General features: G+C 43.5%; 1 pseudogene; it reads right to left on the bottom strand.

Annotated features, from left to right (window-relative positions):
* Positions 1–5,664: 5,664 nt before the first annotated feature.
* On the bottom strand, positions 5,665–6,812 carry LOC143543691 (aldehyde oxidase GLOX1 pseudogene; annotated as a pseudogene).
* Positions 6,813–18,186: the final 11,374 nt, after the last annotated feature.

Genomic DNA, 18,186 nt, shown 5'->3' with positions numbered 1-18,186 from the left:
AACAATAAATAATATTCTTCATTGAAACAATGTCGTTTGTAGGAATATAGGCCCAAATTGGATTTAAGTTTATAGACCCAAAATGGAATAAAGTAAGCCCAAAATAGAATTAGTTTATACGGGAGATAGGCCCAAAATAGTTCAAGGAGGCTCAAAAATTGAATCCCATAGCGTCGTAACCGAACCAATTGCTTTAAAACCCGCGCTTTATGACAGAAACTCGGTTCGCATTGGACATGTTCATTATGATATCAGTTCCTACCATATTATAAAGTTGTGGAGTTGTCAAAGTAGAATAAGTTTATATAAAACATAGGCCCAAAATACTTCAAGCCTTCAAGGAAACTCAAATATCGAATCACGTAACCGAACCAAATGCTTTAAACATGTGCAGTGTGTATTGGTATTGGTTGATTCATCATGGTATCAATTTGTAACATTAGAATCTGTGGGGTTGTTTGTGTAACTCGGGTGGAGAAGAGTATGGCATCCTGCACTTTGTGCACCTAACATTAAGCTTGCACATCTTTCACCAAGGGCGAAGTATTATTGTGGCCGAGATGTCTCCGGACACCCCCCCTTCTTTTTGCGTAGTAGTATAAATTTATCCGTTTTTGTTCTGAAATTTATATACGTAATGTAAATTTACCCATTTTCGTTCGAAGATTTGAGTCAAGTCTTTCATACGATTTTGTCCAAACTTCGACACTGGTTTCACCACTGTCCCATTATTTAGTATTAAGTTTGTAGTATCTAACATGGAATTAAGTATTTTAAAGTGATTCTTTTAACTCTTAAATAATCATAACATATATACAAAGTTCATATTTTTAAACATATAAAGTTAAATATTTCATTTCAACTTTAAACAATAATAATGATGCAAATTATGAGCTGTTCAAGTGAGGTTTTCAAGGAAACAAACTTTTACTAAATTTGCTAATTTGACTTTCACCAAGATTTCAACAAAAGCCCTGTTGGGCCCACTGGCCTACGCTCAACATAAGCCTAACCTTCTTAGACCATGTGTAGTCATAAAGCTCCACTACCAAAGATTATGCGTCATGTGGCGCCTAGTCAGAGTTATGGTTTTATACAAAAACAGGTTGTAGTCATAACTCTTCACATCCAGGCATTATGCACCACGTGACGCCCAGTCATTATTAATTTTATTTGTTTTTTTAAATACTAAATCATTTAAATAAATTAACATAAAATTAAAAATTACATTAAACTTCCAAATAAAAAATACATTAAACTAAATTAAAAAAAATACATCAAATTAAAAATAAAAAAACATAAATAATACTAATAAAACTAAAACTCATTTATATTTTTCTAAAATTTTCACTCGTCGAGCGGCTTTTAGAGATTGGACTATCGGGTCGTCTTCGGATAGCTCGTTTGATAAAACATCGATGTCTTTGTCTATCTCATTCCTTCGAAGTAGGTCGACGGCGTCCAAATTTACTTGAAGTCGTTGGGTTCCAAGTTGGTGTAAATCTTGAAGTCGAGAGTTCATTAATTGGAATTGGCTTTCCAATTCGGGATTCGAACGCGTTGCCGACGACGAAGCGGCCCCTTTCCCCTTTCCTTTGCCTTTGGTTCTTCTACCCCCCGGCCGAGGCATGTCGGTAGTATTCACGGGGTCATTATTGCTTAAGTTGAAGTTTCGAGCGTCGGAACAGGGCGTGTCTGGATCAACCGAAGACGATGTTTTAGACTTTTTTTTACTCGGGCTACCGTCGGCTTCGGCTTCGGCATCCAACACCAAGCCCCATTTTGGGTGAAACCTCAATAGGTCTTTCCAAATGCCAAAGTAGTTGAAGGTCTCGCCGACCTTATGTTGAAACTCAACCAACGCGTTATCCATGACTTCCGCGTCCGAGACACTGCTACTCCTAGTTCGATTCATCCGAGAGAAAACCATATGGAAAGCCATGCATTTGGTGTTTATGTCGCCCCATTTCGACAGTAACGAATCTTTTTCTCGACGCGAGTCCCCGCCAAGGTTGTGGAACCTCTCTATAATTTTGTGCCAAAATACCCCCGATTTTTGATAGTTCGCTAAAAAAATAAAAACATTACAAGTTTAATGTTTGTTATAAGAAATTTAAAAAAATATCTATGCATTTTAAAAACCTACCGCATTTGGCATCTTCCGATATCTGGCACCAAGCACGAGCACATAGTACGCACTCGTCGGGACTCCACTGGATCACCATCTTTCTAACCCGAGGTTCGCCGGCGGGCTTCTTTCCGTGTTTTTTCGAACGTCCGCGTTGGCTCGAACCGCCTACGGTCTCCGGGACGGGTTGTGTCTCCGGCACGAACTCGACATCGGGTTCGGTCTCCGGGGCGGGTTGGGAACCCGAACAGGCAAAAATGTTCGCTATCGGGTTTTGGAAACCGGGCACCGGGTTTGGCATAGAGTTTTGTAGATATGCAAAGTAGGCGGCCATTTGCGGGTCAAACATTTGCGGGAAGGGTACGGTTGGCGTCGGGGCGGTAGATTGGTTTGGTTGTGGATTTTGGTTGGCTTGACGGGCATATTGACCGAAACCAAGAATATTTTGGTGGTTGTTTGGAAACATGATGGTAGAAATATTAGTGTAAAAGATATAAATTGGTATAGAAGTGGAAGGAGTGTGTTAAAAAAAATGAGTTTGGTTTGTTTATATAGTATAAATATAATTAATATAATTTATTTATTTTTTTAAATTCCCAACGGCTCCAAACCCACCCACCCAACGGCTATTTTTTTTATTTCTGTGCCAACCCCCGTGTTTTGTATACAACGCAGCCAAAAACAAGCTTCACATAACGTAAGGGGGCAGTGTACCCCCGCGTTTTCGTCACATAACGCTAGTGGCAACGTTGCCACTACGGGTGGTTGCCACTACAGGTGGTCTTAAGTTCTTGACTTGTTGTTAAGTAATTTATACATAAAGAATACCTTAAAAATAGTAGCAATTTTTAAAGTAAATTACCAATATACCCTTGCCATTATAAAATACCATTTCAGTCCTCCACCCATCAACACATTTATATACAAGGGGAAACAATCGCTTTGCTCTTATTGGTGGTTTTCTGTTTACGTGGACAAATATGATTGGATTTCATAATTTCACGTGGATCAGAATCTTTAGTGTTTTTATTAACTTTTTTTTATAAAAATTCTCAAAGAGGACGACATTCGTGTAACATGCTTCTCAATTCTCATGGTGTCAAAAGCCCCAAAATAACTTCACTGATGAAGTATCCATCGATTGGGTATGATATACGCATCTTTGAAATGCATTTAACTAAAAAAAAATGTTTCCATAATTTGAAATCGTTGTTCCTAAAAGGAATCATTTCAAGCATGATATTGAGTTCGAGTTTAACTTGTAATAACCTTGTTTAAATTATATTTAATTTTGTTTAATAATTTTTTTATATAGTATTGGATAAATATCAGTAAGCACTAAGCTTTGGGCTTAAACTAACAAGCAAACTTACCTTGCCTCAAGCTTAGCTTGTTTATAAATGAATCAATTTCGAGCAAGCTTTTCTTTAATGAGTTCGAAGAAGCCACAATCTTTTTTAAAACAGCCCTAGCAATTCCTACAAAGAGATCAAATGATGCTACCCAACCATTGATGCATACCCGAACAAGAGAAGTCTCCTACGTGGTGAATCGTTGGTGATAGTCATGCTAAAATGTGCTTTAACATCTGGGTGTATTTAATTATACAAATCCCCAACATCATCGTGTACCTCTTCAGCACCCTACATAATAATTATACAAATCCCCAACCATCGTGTACCTCTTCAGCACCTTACATAACTTTCCAATACAAACTTTAGGTGAACATGGTAACAAACTCTTTAATGGATGGAAAGTGGAGTCATCCACAAATAGTCAATCAAAACTTTTTTTTTCTTTATTTCCTACACAATCATAATTAAGTACCATTCGTGTCCGCGGGCCCGCACGAGTTTGAAGAATTTATAGTAAAAAACCCAAATTTGCATGCCCCCATACACGCGAATAGGACTTATGATAAAACAGATCATAAAGCTTCAAATGAGTAGTAAAGTCTATACCTTATAAACCACTCTTCATTTTATTTCCAACCCGATATAGAACAAACTCTCACCACTTTCTTATTTATGACATACTAGTTTTTTATCCTCCATATTACGGGGTTGTTTTATATTGTTTGTTCTAATATTTATTTATTTTTTGAATTTATATTTTTTTTATTGTATGAAAGTTAATAATATACTTATAGTTTGAAATTGTTTCACAAATTAATGAGATGTTATAACCCGGTTTAAAAGCTATATGGTTTTAATGAGACCTAAACCCGTTTATTTTTTTTACTATAAAATTGGTTTTTTTAATTATAAATAATATTTATGAAAGTTAATAATATACTTATGGTTTGATGAGACCTAAGACCCGTTTATTTTTTTACTATAAAATTGGTTTTTTATTTAAATAATATATATATCTTTTTAAAATAAATAAGATATTAATTTTTAGTATTCCTATTTTATAGGATTTTTATATCAATAATTTGGTGAGAATAATTTTTGATTTAATGAGATGTTATAACCCGTTTAAGGAATATCTGGGTTTGGTAAGACCCATACCCATGAATTCGGGTCAAATGCATGAGAAACCTCCATTTAAAAATCAAACAAATCTGGTGACTCCAAAAAAAGGGGGAGCGACCACATCGCGACACGTAGGATTTTTATGTTTTCGTTTATATATATTACTAGTTTTTGTCCCCCGTAATACGGGGCTGTTTTACATTACTCGTTATTAATGTTTATATATTTTTTTGAGTTTAATTTTATTTATTGTAAGGAAATTTATAATATACTTAGAGTTTGATGATAAAATGGTTTCACAAATAACTAAGATGTTATAACCCGGTTTAAAAGTTATTTGGATTTGGTGAGACCCAAGACCCGCTTATTTTTTTTACTATAAATTTGTTTATTAATTATATATAATATCTTTTTTAAAAAATCATATAATAATTTTTAGTATATCCTATTTTATAGGATTTTCACATCCATAATTTGGTGAGAATAATTTTTAATTTAATGAGATGTTATAACCCTTTTAAGGAATATCTGGGTTTGGTAAGACCCATACCCGTGAATTCGGATCAAATGCATGAGAAGCCTCCATTTAAAAATCAAGCAAATCTGGTGACTCCAAAAAAAAAGAGAGCGACCACATCACGACACGTAAGATTTTTATGTTTTCGTTTATATATATTATAGATAGATAGATTCACACACTTGCACTTAAAAGTTAAAACTTCCAACAATGACCACACATTTCAGATTGTGGCACCCTAGCTTGACCGTGAATTTTTTTTTTGGCTTAGGTTGAAATCTCATTATATATTTATATCGCCTTTTCATTTTATTTTATGAATATTAGGTAAAGAGTACTGCGGTCTTCAATTCAATTATATATGTATAACTCGCTAATAACTTCAAATCAGGCCTTTTCCATTAATATATATAAACGAACACATAAAGATCAAACGTCTTTTGCACTCTATTAGTGAGTGGTCCTTTGAAAGCCGGACAAACTATATATGACAGCAAGCAACGTACAAACCAAAACAATAGTGTCCTGGCTCTTGTCACTTATCATTCAATCTTTGCCCAAATCCCGTGACTAGGAATGCCTTTATGTACCACAAACACCATATAGTATCCGGCCGGCGCAATGTTGTGCGAAGGAGGCGCGGTCACACCAACTATATAGCTATCCTTTCCTACACCCTTGATGGGCTCACCATTATCAAGAACCAACAGCCTTTGGTTCATAGAAAACGAGTGTGTAATAAACGGTGGTGCCACCATGGTCACCGAGACCATATTTGGATCCATAGGGCCTGTTATAGTGAATGCAATATCCATATGTTTCCCATATTCCATCACAAGGTTGTTCTGGGACAAGATTATTTCGGGGCGTATATCTGAATATGTTGGATCCAAGTAACTCGGTGAAAATGACTCGATTCTCAACTCTGTCGGGTAAAGTGTTGTTCCGAATTCATACTTTTCGTGTGGGTTACTTCCAGCAACAAGAACACGACCATCTCTTAATAAACCCGCAGTCGAATGGTACATTCGAGGTATCGTGCTCGGAATTTGCACTTTGAACCGTGTCCCGATCTTATGATCAGGCTGGTAAGTTACAGGGTGAAGAGTTGGGTCCCTCCCCAGGTCCCACCCTGCAACTCCTTTCATTGCGCCATTGATTATCAAAACATGGGCGTCAGGTAACAACACCATGTCACCCATGACCCGAGCCATAGGCATAGTCTCCACAACCCATTGTGGGTCCGGATCCGATAACCTAATCCGCCCACATGTGTCCAATGCTTCATCAAACTTCCCATTTAATGCATGATCAAATGCCATTTTGTATGCACCCCCACATATCAAAACCTCATAAGCTTTAACCATCCCATTTTTTATATGTAAAGGGGTAGCACTGCGGAGCCAGTGCTCGGGTAGCTCCTCGGTTGACCATCTGGCATTGTCGGGTACGTCTTGACAACCTTATTCGTAGAATAATCGAATAAAATACCACGATTATTCGCGAATATGAACAAACTACCATCCAAATATTGGAAAACAAACGGGTACAAATTGTTCTCATTCACGTCATTAGTTTGAGCCAAAAACGGCAGATCATAAGCATTCTCAGCCTCCGACATCTTCGGAAAGAACTCATAGTTAAACATCTGACGACCACCAATGACAATTTGCCTACCATCCGGTAACATATGATTAGTAGCATACCATCTTCCTTTAACCAAACCATTCGGTATCTCTTGCCAGTCACACGTATCACACGATTTATAAACTCGAACAGTTCGAAAACCATTGTGAAGAGGTAGGTCCCAGCAGAGCCCAGTTGGACCCGCAAGACTCACCTTAAACAGGGACGTCTGCGCAGAGACCAACTGGATCCGCAGGACCAACCATGCTCAGAGACGTGACGTCCTTACGCGCAGTACGCAAGCTGGTCCCGCAGGAAATGCCTCCCAATGGTGAAGGACTCCGCCTGTCCCCGCAGCCTCGGATACAAGCCATTAGGGAAGGCCACCCGCGCAGCATGGCTACACGCACAAGGCACTTAGCTCTCGATCATTCAGTGTCACCTGAAGGAATGAGCCAAGCCGGGAGCAATCCCGCACAGAGGCGGGAGGGGGAATACTCCCGCCCAAATAAGCCAGTCCGTATACTGAAGGATCTTTTACTGTACCTGACGAGGTATGGGCGAAAGATCTGATCAGAGATACGACAGCTCACTGATACAGTATGGCGAGCAGCATGCTCCTGTACTGTATCACTATTAGCCGCTGCCTACTCACCAACTACTGCCATACCACGTGCGTAGCCGTCAGTTGGTGGAACAGGAATAGTATACAGCAGGCCTGGTCACTATCAGCCGCTACCTACCCACCAACTACCAGCAGGGCACGTGCGTAGGCTACTGTTGGTGGAACAGGAATACTGTTGCAGCCGGCCATACCTCTTTGGAAACCTACCTTCGGCTATAAATACCACAAATGGTATGACCATCTCATCTTATCATATCATATCTTACTACATTATCATATTATACCTGATATCTGCTCTAGCAATCTCTTAATATACTTTTATATTTAAAGAGCAATCTAGTCTGATTCTCACGCCGGAGGGTGGTCACAAGGAGGAACCCCCCCCTTCTCAGTGACGAGCTCACGGTGTCTGTTTTGCAGGTTATCAGAAGAACCATCTTCCAAGGGTCTAACCCCTCGTGGGAAACATCTCTCCAACCCCGAGGTTACCAGTAATCTGTCCGGGGTCCGGTTAGTGTTTCTTCATTGGCGCCATCCGTGCATAAAGCTAGAACTACAATTTTCTCCAGTTTTTTCAAACTTCTACAAAGATGGTTAGAGAAATTCCGGTAACCACAACCCCAGCTACTAGGGGGAATACCGGCAACACAGTTTTTACGAACACTACCCCGGCTACCGAAGCCGGGGCAAGTGAAGTAAATTTTACGAACACTACCCCACTTACCAAAGCTGGGGCAAGTGCAGTAAATGATCGCCTACTGGGATCCACCGATACCCAGTTTGAGAAACGAAGACTCCCCCGCCAGACTCTCGATGAAGTTAAGGCATGGGCGGAGGCACGACAAAAGGAATTCCAGGCTGAGTTGGACGAACGCTTGCGTTCCGTGCAACAGGCCGACGAATTCGAGTACTGGGAGGATGACTCGGAGGAATCCGACTCCGACGCGAACCCTCGCCATAGGGCAAAAGGGAAGCGTAAGGAAACGGAATCCCAACCGAAAAGGCATTTTGGACAAGCCTTCGAACCAAAAAGCACAGGTGGAAGTCCACGAGACTTCTCCAAAACGTTCAGACCAAACGTTGCAAATGCAGGAATGTCCAAGTTTGCAAGGGACATTGCGGAAGCAATCGCCCCAAAGAGTGCCAAACAAATGCCTAACATAGGCACATATGACGGTTTATCTGATCCAGACGATCATTTGAACAGGTTCATAGCGGGGGCAACCGTCAGCAATTGGACGGAACCCACGTGGTGCTACATGTTCCAAATGACGCTTGTTGGGGCTGCTAGAGCTTGGTTTGATCGTCTACCGGTCAACCACATCTACGACTGGGCAGACTTCCAACAGAAGTTTAGCCAACACTTCAGCCAGCAACGGAAGTATACCGAGGAGCAATGGACAATCCTCAAATGCATACGAGAGGAAGATGAATCTCTGCCAAACTTCATCACTCGCTTCAACTCAAAGAAGCTAAGTTTGGGCAATATCAGCGAAGATCTTGTTCGCGCTGCCTTCATCCAGGGCGCACATGACCCAGAGCTCATCCGCACCCTAACGGGTAAAGATGGCATGCCATCCACATGGGATGGCATCATGACAGCAGCAAAACGCTATGCGGAAACGGAGAAGCAACTGGGTAAAGATCTCCCACAGAGCACAAACCTCTACACCCAGAGGACGAGAGAGGACAACGTCCTCACAGCCCGACTAAATAAAAAACGAAAGCTAGGCATTTGGCAGTCAAGGGTAAACTTTGACACCTCATCCGGCTTGCAACATCGGTTGGGCGGAAGGGATAATGTACAGCCGCACAGAAACTCCAGATGGACGCCACTCACCAAAAGCGTCACTGAGATATTCGCCACTGAAGAGCTCCCGTGGCCAAAACCTCCGATAATCCGACATCGTCACGATGCTGATCGGAGCAAATACTGTGACTTTCACAAGACAAAGGGCCACAACACTGAAGAATGCATAGATGTAAAAGACATGGTCGAAGCATTTGTCAGAGATGGGACGCTCGCGCACCTCGTGGCGCAATAAAGGCTGAGCAGACGGATGCGTGTAGAACCCCAGCTGGGGAAAATGAATAAAAATTCCAGCTTCAACATTAAGACTACATGCTGCGTAAAGAACGAGATCCCGAACCAGGTGCGTATCGGCTCGATGGCGCTCCCATCCCAACATGGAAGGGAGCTCATTTACACAGTTTGCATGTAAATCAATTCCAATTTGTAAAGAAAAGGCCAAGAGCCACTTCTAATGGAAATGATTCTCTTTTAAGAACATCGAAGCTGATGATTTTACATTTATACTTTTCTGAACACTAATATGCCGGTTTTCACCGCATAATTACGTGAGGTCATTGCATGGGAAGGCGGTCCTACCCGCACGAACCCAAAAAACGTGACAAACCTTCACGCAACCGCGCGTCGAACGGTTAAACTATGCAACACTGGTGACGGCATTCACACTACGTGAAGTCGTTGCGTGGGAAGGCGGTCCTACCCGCACGAACCCAATAACGTGGCAAACCTTCACGCAGGTCAGTTGAAGGAAAAGTTCAATTCTCCCATTAAATGAAAGTGCCGGTCTATCCGCATGAATCACGAAAGAGGAAACAAAACTTCACACCTATTATCAACCACGTTCAAAGGTTAACTTATCCTCAAAGGATGAGGAAAACCTACACGCAGGTCAGATAAGGGTAAAGTTTTGCCATCCTACTAAGTGCAAGTGACGGTTCTACCCGCACAATCACGAAAGAGGAAACAAAACTTCACACCTATTATCAACCACGTTCAAAGGTTAACTTATCCTCAAAGGATGAGGAAAACCTACACGCAGGTCAGATAAGGGTAAAGTTTTGCCACCCTACTAAGTGCAAGTGACGGTTCTACCCGCACAATCACGAAAGAGGAAACAAAACTTCACACCTATTATCAACCACGTTCAAAGGTTAACTTATCCTCAATGGATGAGGAAAACCTACACGCAGGTCAGATAAGGGTAAAGTTTTGCCACCCTACTAAGTGCAAGTGACGGTTCTACCCGCACAATCACGAAAGAGGAAACAAAACTTCACACCTATTATCAACCACGTTCAAAGGTTAACTTATCCTCAAAGGATGAGGAAAACCTACACGCAGGTCAGATAAGGGTAAAGTTTTGCCATCCTACTAAGTGCAAGTGACGGTTCTACCCGCACAATCACGAAAGAGGAAACAAAACTTCACACCTATTATCAACCACGTTCAAAGGTTAACTTATCTTAATGCCTTAGAAATTTCGAAAAGGAAAACCTACACGCAGGTCAGATGAAGGCTAAAGTTTAGCCATCCTACCAAGTGCAAGTGACGGTTCTACCCGCACAATCACGAAGGAGGAAGCGAAACTTTAACCCATTATCAACCACGTTCAAAGGTTCTTATTCTAAACACTTGGAAAATTGCTAATTTAAACTAAGTATGCAAGTCATAAGTTTATAAAGCAAGGAACCCAAAGAAGGAAATAACAATCTTATACGCAAAAAGATTAATATTTCAAGAATATATTACAAGAATGGCCGGGTAACTACCCGCCTAAAAGAATAAAACTATACAAGTCTATCTTAGCAATGGGAAGGGATCTTCAGGATCAAGCTTCAGGGCCGCTTCCACTTGGACCCGCTCCGTCAGAAGAACGGGGTGGTTCGAGGAACGCTTTGAGGACAGCTAACCCATCATCAGCAGCAGCTACTTCATCCACCTTCTCCACCACTGGATGCGGGAAGGCGGCGTATTGGTTCAATGCTTGGTCATAAATGGCTTCGGTATCCACATCGAACAAAGGGAAGTTGGAAGGCGGGACGCCTTTCTCAACAAACCCTAGACCAAGCAGGAAGCCGGCCTTTTCCCCATCCTCATGAGAAGCGTTGAGGGCTGCGGTCATAGCATCATCGTAAGAGGTCTCTGAAAAGACCCGACGCACAACCTACATAGAAAACACAAGTATTAGAACCTTTTCTTACAAAAGAAAAGCGTGAAGATAAAACTAAACATACCTGAGGCAACGCTTCTCGAAGAAGCCATTGGAGGGCAGCTTGAGCTTCTTTATGGGCGCGTTCGGCTTCGCTCTTGTTAAGGTTGGCAAGTAAAACTTCCTTTGCGGCAGCCTCTTCGACGCCCTTAAGCTTCCGCTCGGTGTGGTCAAGCACCCCCCTCTGGTCCAGGATTTCTTGGAGTTTCTTGGCATCTTCCATTGCCAAGGCATCATGAGCGCGTTGGAGAGCCTCTAATTTGGCCTTGAGCTCCTCATTCTCCACACGCAAAGGCTCAACAACGGCTTCAGCCTTGGCAGCCCTCTCGGTTGCGTTTCGCGCAGTCTCCCTGGCCAGCCGAAGCTGTTCATTCACAGCTTGGGCAGCCTTGGAGCAGGCCTCGAGTCGCGCCTGAACTTCAACCTCGAGGGCCTTGAAGGCCTTCTCCTTGTCGGCGGCAGCTGCCGCCAGCTGTTGGTTCTCCTCCCGAAGAGCACGCGCCTCAGATATGTCCTTGGCGCGAGCTGCTTTCAACTTGTCGTTTTCACGACAAAGCAGCTCGACGCGCGGTTGCATCCGGGCCTGGAGAACCCGAAGCTCATTAGTTAGCCTACCCTCCTGGTAGCTAACCATGGCTTCCCCCAACGCACCCGGAGGAGCAGCGTGGCGAGCCCAGTCCACGCACTCCACAGGTGTGCGAAGGGTTGTTCCTCGGCGTATGTTCCATCGTGGAACTTACACTTCATTGGAATCCGACACTGCAAAAGAAACAAAGGCAGTAAGGAAAAGATGATAAAAAACATAAGAAAAGAAAGGAACCCTACGCACCTGTAGGGTCAATGACAGGCCGATAGCCGCCAAACCCATCACCTGAACCTAAAGGAAATCCATCCAACAGGTCAGGCAGACGGGAAGGTGGCAAAGATCGGCGGGAAGCCCTGCGCGTACCTGATGGTCCAGCCATCGGTGCCGGTGGCGCGGGCATGGTGGCAGCCGCCGAGGTCGCCGTTGTGGTCGCCGCCGCGGTCGCCGCCTCGTAGGCAGCAGCAGTAACCGCCGGCTCTGTGAAGGATGCCGTAAAAATCGCACTCACAGCCGGCGGTGACGTCATCTCAGCTGGAACAGTCTGCTCAGAGGGAGCAACTGAACCAGCGGTAGCAGGCGCAGGCACCTGGGTCGACGCCTCAGGTAGGCTGACCAAGCCTACCGTCATTGGCGGAAGGGTACTCCTCTGCGCTTCACCCCGGAATGCGTCAACATCCACGCCTGCACAAAGAAGAAAGTGTTAGATAAATTTATGAAGTAATAAATCTGCAAAGACATTATGATTGTACTTACGGGTTTTCTTGACCCTGAACGTACGGACGGGCGGGGAGGAACCCGATGGAGCCGGCCTTTTGGTACCGGTCACCGTCGTCTTCGTTGGTTCTCCGGAGGTAACGGTCGTTGCCTCCGGAGCAGTGGTCTCCTCACCACCGGGGTTCCCCGCCACCTCTTCACTATCTGACTCCGAGTCAGATAGAACCACCGGACCAGCCGTGGAGGCCTTCTCCTTCCCTTTCCCGCCGGCAGCAGCTTTCTTCTTCCGCACCAGTGGAGGAGCATCTGAGGATTCCTCAGAAGAAGACAGGTCAAGAATTCCAACAGCGGGTACAGCATTAAGGGGTTGAGGAAAGAATATCGCCTTATCTGGCCGCCGGTGGCTCAGGATCTCGTGGCCCAGCGGATAGACCTCCACAAAACGATCCGCCGTTTGCTCCAGGATGGGCAACTCGCCCTCGTCCAGAGCACGAGTACCCATCCGCGCGGGACCGTCGGTTTCCCGCGGGAACAGAAGCGACTCCAAATTATTTCCCTCTGAAAGAAAAGAAACAGTTAGAAGACAAACTTGTATCAAAAAGAAAGACAAGACATACCATAGGGAATAGAGTTCAAACCGTATTCGAGAAGGATGGGAACCTGAGACGCATCTTTCCACACCCGGCTCATCCCTAACATAACCATCCCGGATTTCGCAAACCGGTAAACCGGAGATTGGATCCGGGATATCTTCGAAAACCATTCCGCCTCCTGGTAGTTGGGGGCGTGAAGGCTCGGTATCGCTTGGCCATTTTTAAACTTCATGGCAAGGGGGATGGCGCGGGCAGAAATGTAGAAGAATTCCTGCTTCCACGCGCGAAGACTGCGCTCGGTGTCGCAAATCTTCAGACCCTTAATACGGGTCGTCAGGGTGTACCACCCTTGGATGCACCTCCAGGTATAGAAGGTCATCAGGCGGTCCACATGGGGCTCGATGCCCAAAATCCGGCACACCCACTCAAAATGGCGAATCTTGGCGATCGCCATGGGGTGCAACTCGGTCAAATGGACACCGTGCCTCTCAAGGACACGGTAAACAAATTTTGTCAATGGGAATCTAAGATTCCCATAGACAAAAAATGCAGCATAAACCCCGATCTTGCCTCTGGGGGCATCGTACACGGTCTGGTGGGATTCAGGAAACTCAGGCTCGAGATGATCGAGCATGAACTTCCTGACAACATACCGGTACTGATCGCCGGGCAGAGCACACTGGTACTCGCCAGCAGTACCCCTGTCATCGGCTATAGCTTCAGCATCACGAGAAGACATCTTGCAGAGAGAAAAGAACGATTTCGAGAGAATGCTCGATTGAATAAAGGAGTATTCGCCGGAAATCGCCTTAAAGATGAAGAGAAGAGTTAAAAGTGTGAATTGCAAATAACCCTCTCCCCCTTTATATAGTAATCGCAATTAATGCGGTGAATTTAATGCGGAGGAGAGAGAAATCGAATGTGCAATGAAACTATGACACGTGGCAAAAAGCAAGCTGACAACAGCTGTTGAAAGGACGTATGCCAGTAATTTCGCGGCCACGAGCCAGAAAAATCGCGCCCACGCGCCTGAAAAAGCGACTGGAATGACCATGTTCTGTCACGTCACCATAACTTCCTGCACGTCCTGACACAGTCAGAAGAAACCGTCGCACGACGTTTCAGAGGTTTGGACTGTTATCTTTTCACCAACTCTTCGAATTTCAAAATTCAAAATTCGAAAATATTAAAAAGTAAGCGGGAAAATACCCCTTACCCCTTGGCAAGCAAGTAACCGTAAGACGGATGCGGGTACAGTGTAAAGGCAAAACCCTTCACATACCTAGCACCCGCAGGGAATTGAAGCCAAATAAACCTTGGCAAACAAGTAACCGTAAGACGGCTGCGGGTACAGTGTTAAGGCAAAACCCTTCACATACCTAGCACCCGCAGGGAATTGAAGCCAAGAAAACCTTGGTGAACAAGTAACCGTAAGACGGATGCGGGTACAGTGTTAAGGCAAAACCCTTCACATACCTAGCACCCGCGGGGAATTGAAGCCAAGTACCTCGGCAACCAAGTAACTATAAGACGGGTGCGGGTACAGTGTAAAGGCAAAACCCTTCACATACCTAGCACCCGCAGGGAATTGACGCCAGGAATACCTTGGAAGTAAAGTAACCGTAAGACGAGCGCAGGTACAGTGTTAAGGCAAAACCCTTCACATACCTAGCGCTCCGCTGGGAATTGAAACCAAGAAGGATCTTCTGGGCAATGCTTGCGGAAACGGAAATAACATCCCCGCATAGCGGGAACGTCGAGAACTACGTTGTTTGAAGCTCCAAGATGGAATTGGTGGTCTTAACATAATTGATCACTATGTTCAAAACTACCAAAACCTCATGGAAAATACATACAACTGGGACTCAATGCTCCTGACTTGCGAGGAGGTTACAGACCTACCCGCATCATACCCAAAGACCAAGCAGGAAACTCGGGCATTTCTGCAAGTGACAAGGACTTCCGCGGAAAGAATCCCCATGGAAAACCTTACAAAACCCTTTTCAAAACCCTTTGCTCAAGTCCAAAAGTTCACCTCACTTTATTAAACACTCATGAGAAGAACATTGGACTGGGGGGACTTGAAGAGGTAGGTCCCAGCAGAGCCCAGTTGGACCCGCAAGACTCACCTTAAACAGGGACGTCTGCGCAGAGACCAACTGGATCCGCAGGACCAACCATGCTCAGAGACGTGACGTCCTTACGCGCAGTACGCAAGCTGGTCCCGCAGGAAATGCCTCCCAATGGTGAAGGACTCCGCCTGTCCCCGCAGCCTCGGATACAAGCCATTAGGGAAGGCCACCCGCGCAGCATGGCTACACGCACAAGGCACTTAGCTCTCGATCATTCAGTGTCACCTGAAGGAATGAGCCAAGCCGGGAGCAATCCCGCACAGAGGCGGGAGGGGGAATACTCCCGCCCAAATAAGCCAGTCCGTATACTGAAGGATCTTTTACTGTACCTGACGAGGTATGGGCGAAAGATCTGATCAGAGATACGACAGCTCACTGATACAGTATGGCGAGCAGCATGCTCCTGTACTGTATCACTATTAGCCGCTGCCTACTCACCAACTACTGCCATACCACGTGCATAGCCGTCAGTTGGTGGAACAGGAATAGTATACAGCAGGCCTGGTCACTATCAGCCGCTACCTACCCACCAACTACCAGCAGGGCACGTGCGTAGGCTACTGTTGGTGGAACAGGAATACTGTTGCAGCCGGCCATACCTCTTTGGAAACCTACCTTCGGCTATAAATACCACAAATGGTATGACCATCTCATCTTATCATATCATATCTTACTACATTATCATATTATACCTGATATCTGCTCTAGCAATCTCTTAATATACTTTTATATTTAAAGAGCAATCTAGTCTGATTCTCACGCCGGAGGGTAGTCACAAGGAGGAACCCCCCCTTCTCAGTGACGAGCTCACGGTGTCTGTTTTGCAGGTTATCAGAAGAACCATCTTCCAAGGGTCTAACCCCTCGTGGGAAACATCTCTCCAACCCCCAGGTTACCAGTAATCTGTCCGGGGTCCGGTTAGTGTTTCTTCACATTGCCAGATCCGCCAGTTTGGACTAGGTTCCCATCGGGTGTTAAGCTTCCTGAGGAGCACCAAGTGTCGGTGTGTACGAATAATGGTCGTATGGTTTTCGTTGCAACATCGTACTCGATGGAATGAGCGGAACAGTCGTGTGGATTCGGGAGGCATTTGCCTTTCGGTAGAGAGATGTTGGAGGTGCCGGAATTAGTTCGATCAAACATTACAACACGGTCGTTTGGAAGTAGTTGCATGTGCATGGCGGAGATGCCCGCGTTTTGGACGAGAAGGGACCATGTTCCGCCCGCGGTGGAGCAAGGTGGGGCTTGGTGGAGGATGAAAAGAAAGAGGATGAGATGTTGATATAGAAAGAGCCATAAGCTTGGGTTTTTTGTACGTGTGTTTTTGGTGGTGGTGGTAGTGGTGAAGGAAGTAGACTTTGGCGTGGGTTTATATACTGCCTCAAAGAAGAGAATTTGCTTATGGTTGGCATTCTTTAAATGTTTTGTTATGCATGCCTTTCATAGTACAAATTATTTAAAATTCTGAATTAGAAAACCTAGTGCACAAGACATAGTGGAGGTGTCAGTACAGTTGAGCCTAATGTTCGTATTCTTACCATGAATTTTTATACGAGGTTGTTTCTACGGCATACAAGCATAATGGGGCATGGATCATAACACGTATAATTGATTAAATTGACCATATATGATGCTTATTTTCTTAACTTCATACTCCCTCCGTCCCATTTTAAGTGTCTTAGTTTGAATTTCAAGTTTTTCTTTTGCAATTTTGACCGTAAATATTTTTGTTCGTATCATATAATACTTAATGAAAATTATATCAATATAAAATACATTTAAAACCCAAACCATTCATATAATTTTCATCAAATATTATATGACACGAATAAAAATATTTACGGCCAAAGTTGCAAAAGAAAGACTTGAAAATTCAAACCAAGACACTTAAAATGGGACGGAGGAAGTAACTATGATGCTCGATCTCTTGTTTACCATATAACCCGGGCGATCTTACTTAGATTATACATGTAAGTCTGAACTCTAGACGTTAACAAAGGTTAAAAATAGGCAAGAGTTGAAGTTTTAATTGAATCGCAATCGACAAAAGGGGCTATATAGCTAAATATGTAACTACTACAAAATAGCATTAGTGAGTACAGTAACTGATCTAAAAGAGAAGTTCAGGGGTAACCCAAAAAAATAATAATTAATTTGGAACTACTGGTAAAACGATGTGTAAAGTAGGTTTCGAACTTGCACATGTAAAGTCTAATGGATTTATAATGATGCTTAATAGTCACTATAAGACTTTCAGATGATGTTATTAAACTACTAAACATAGTATATATACTAGTTTTCTAAGAATGCTTAAGCTTTAAATATCTGCACTTCGCTGACAAATTTGATCAGGGAAAACCCGGGCTACCCCTCAAGCCTCCTAAATCCGCCCGTGAGCGAGTCTTCTTTAAATCAAGGAAATGAACATACAAATATTATTGAGTATATTAATTTTTTAAAAGGAAAAAAAAGGATGATAACAGATTATTTACAAAGTTAGGAGGTCTCAAAACTAATCATATTCACATAAAAATATAAAAGAAAATGCCGTTAAAATAAAAAATAAAAACCGCATAGACAATTATAGGGATAAAAATATTATAATATCTATCTATCTATCTATAATCTATCTATAATATATATAAACGAAGATCCAAAAAGCCTAAGTGTCGCGATGTAGTCGCTCCCTCTTTTTTTGAAGTCACCAGATTTGCTTGATTTTTAAATGGAAGATTCTCATGCATTTGACCCGAATTCATGGGTATGAAT

Source organism: Bidens hawaiensis, unplaced genomic scaffold (genome assembly GCF_021521415.1).
Source record: "Bidens hawaiensis isolate Kalapana, Puna unplaced genomic scaffold, B.hawaiensis_p1.1 tig00013251_1, whole genome shotgun sequence".
Taxonomy (NCBI): domain Eukaryota; kingdom Viridiplantae; phylum Streptophyta; class Magnoliopsida; order Asterales; family Asteraceae; genus Bidens; species Bidens hawaiensis.
The sequence above is the reverse complement of the archived record's forward strand: the minus strand, read 5'-3'. Positions and strand labels throughout refer to the sequence as shown.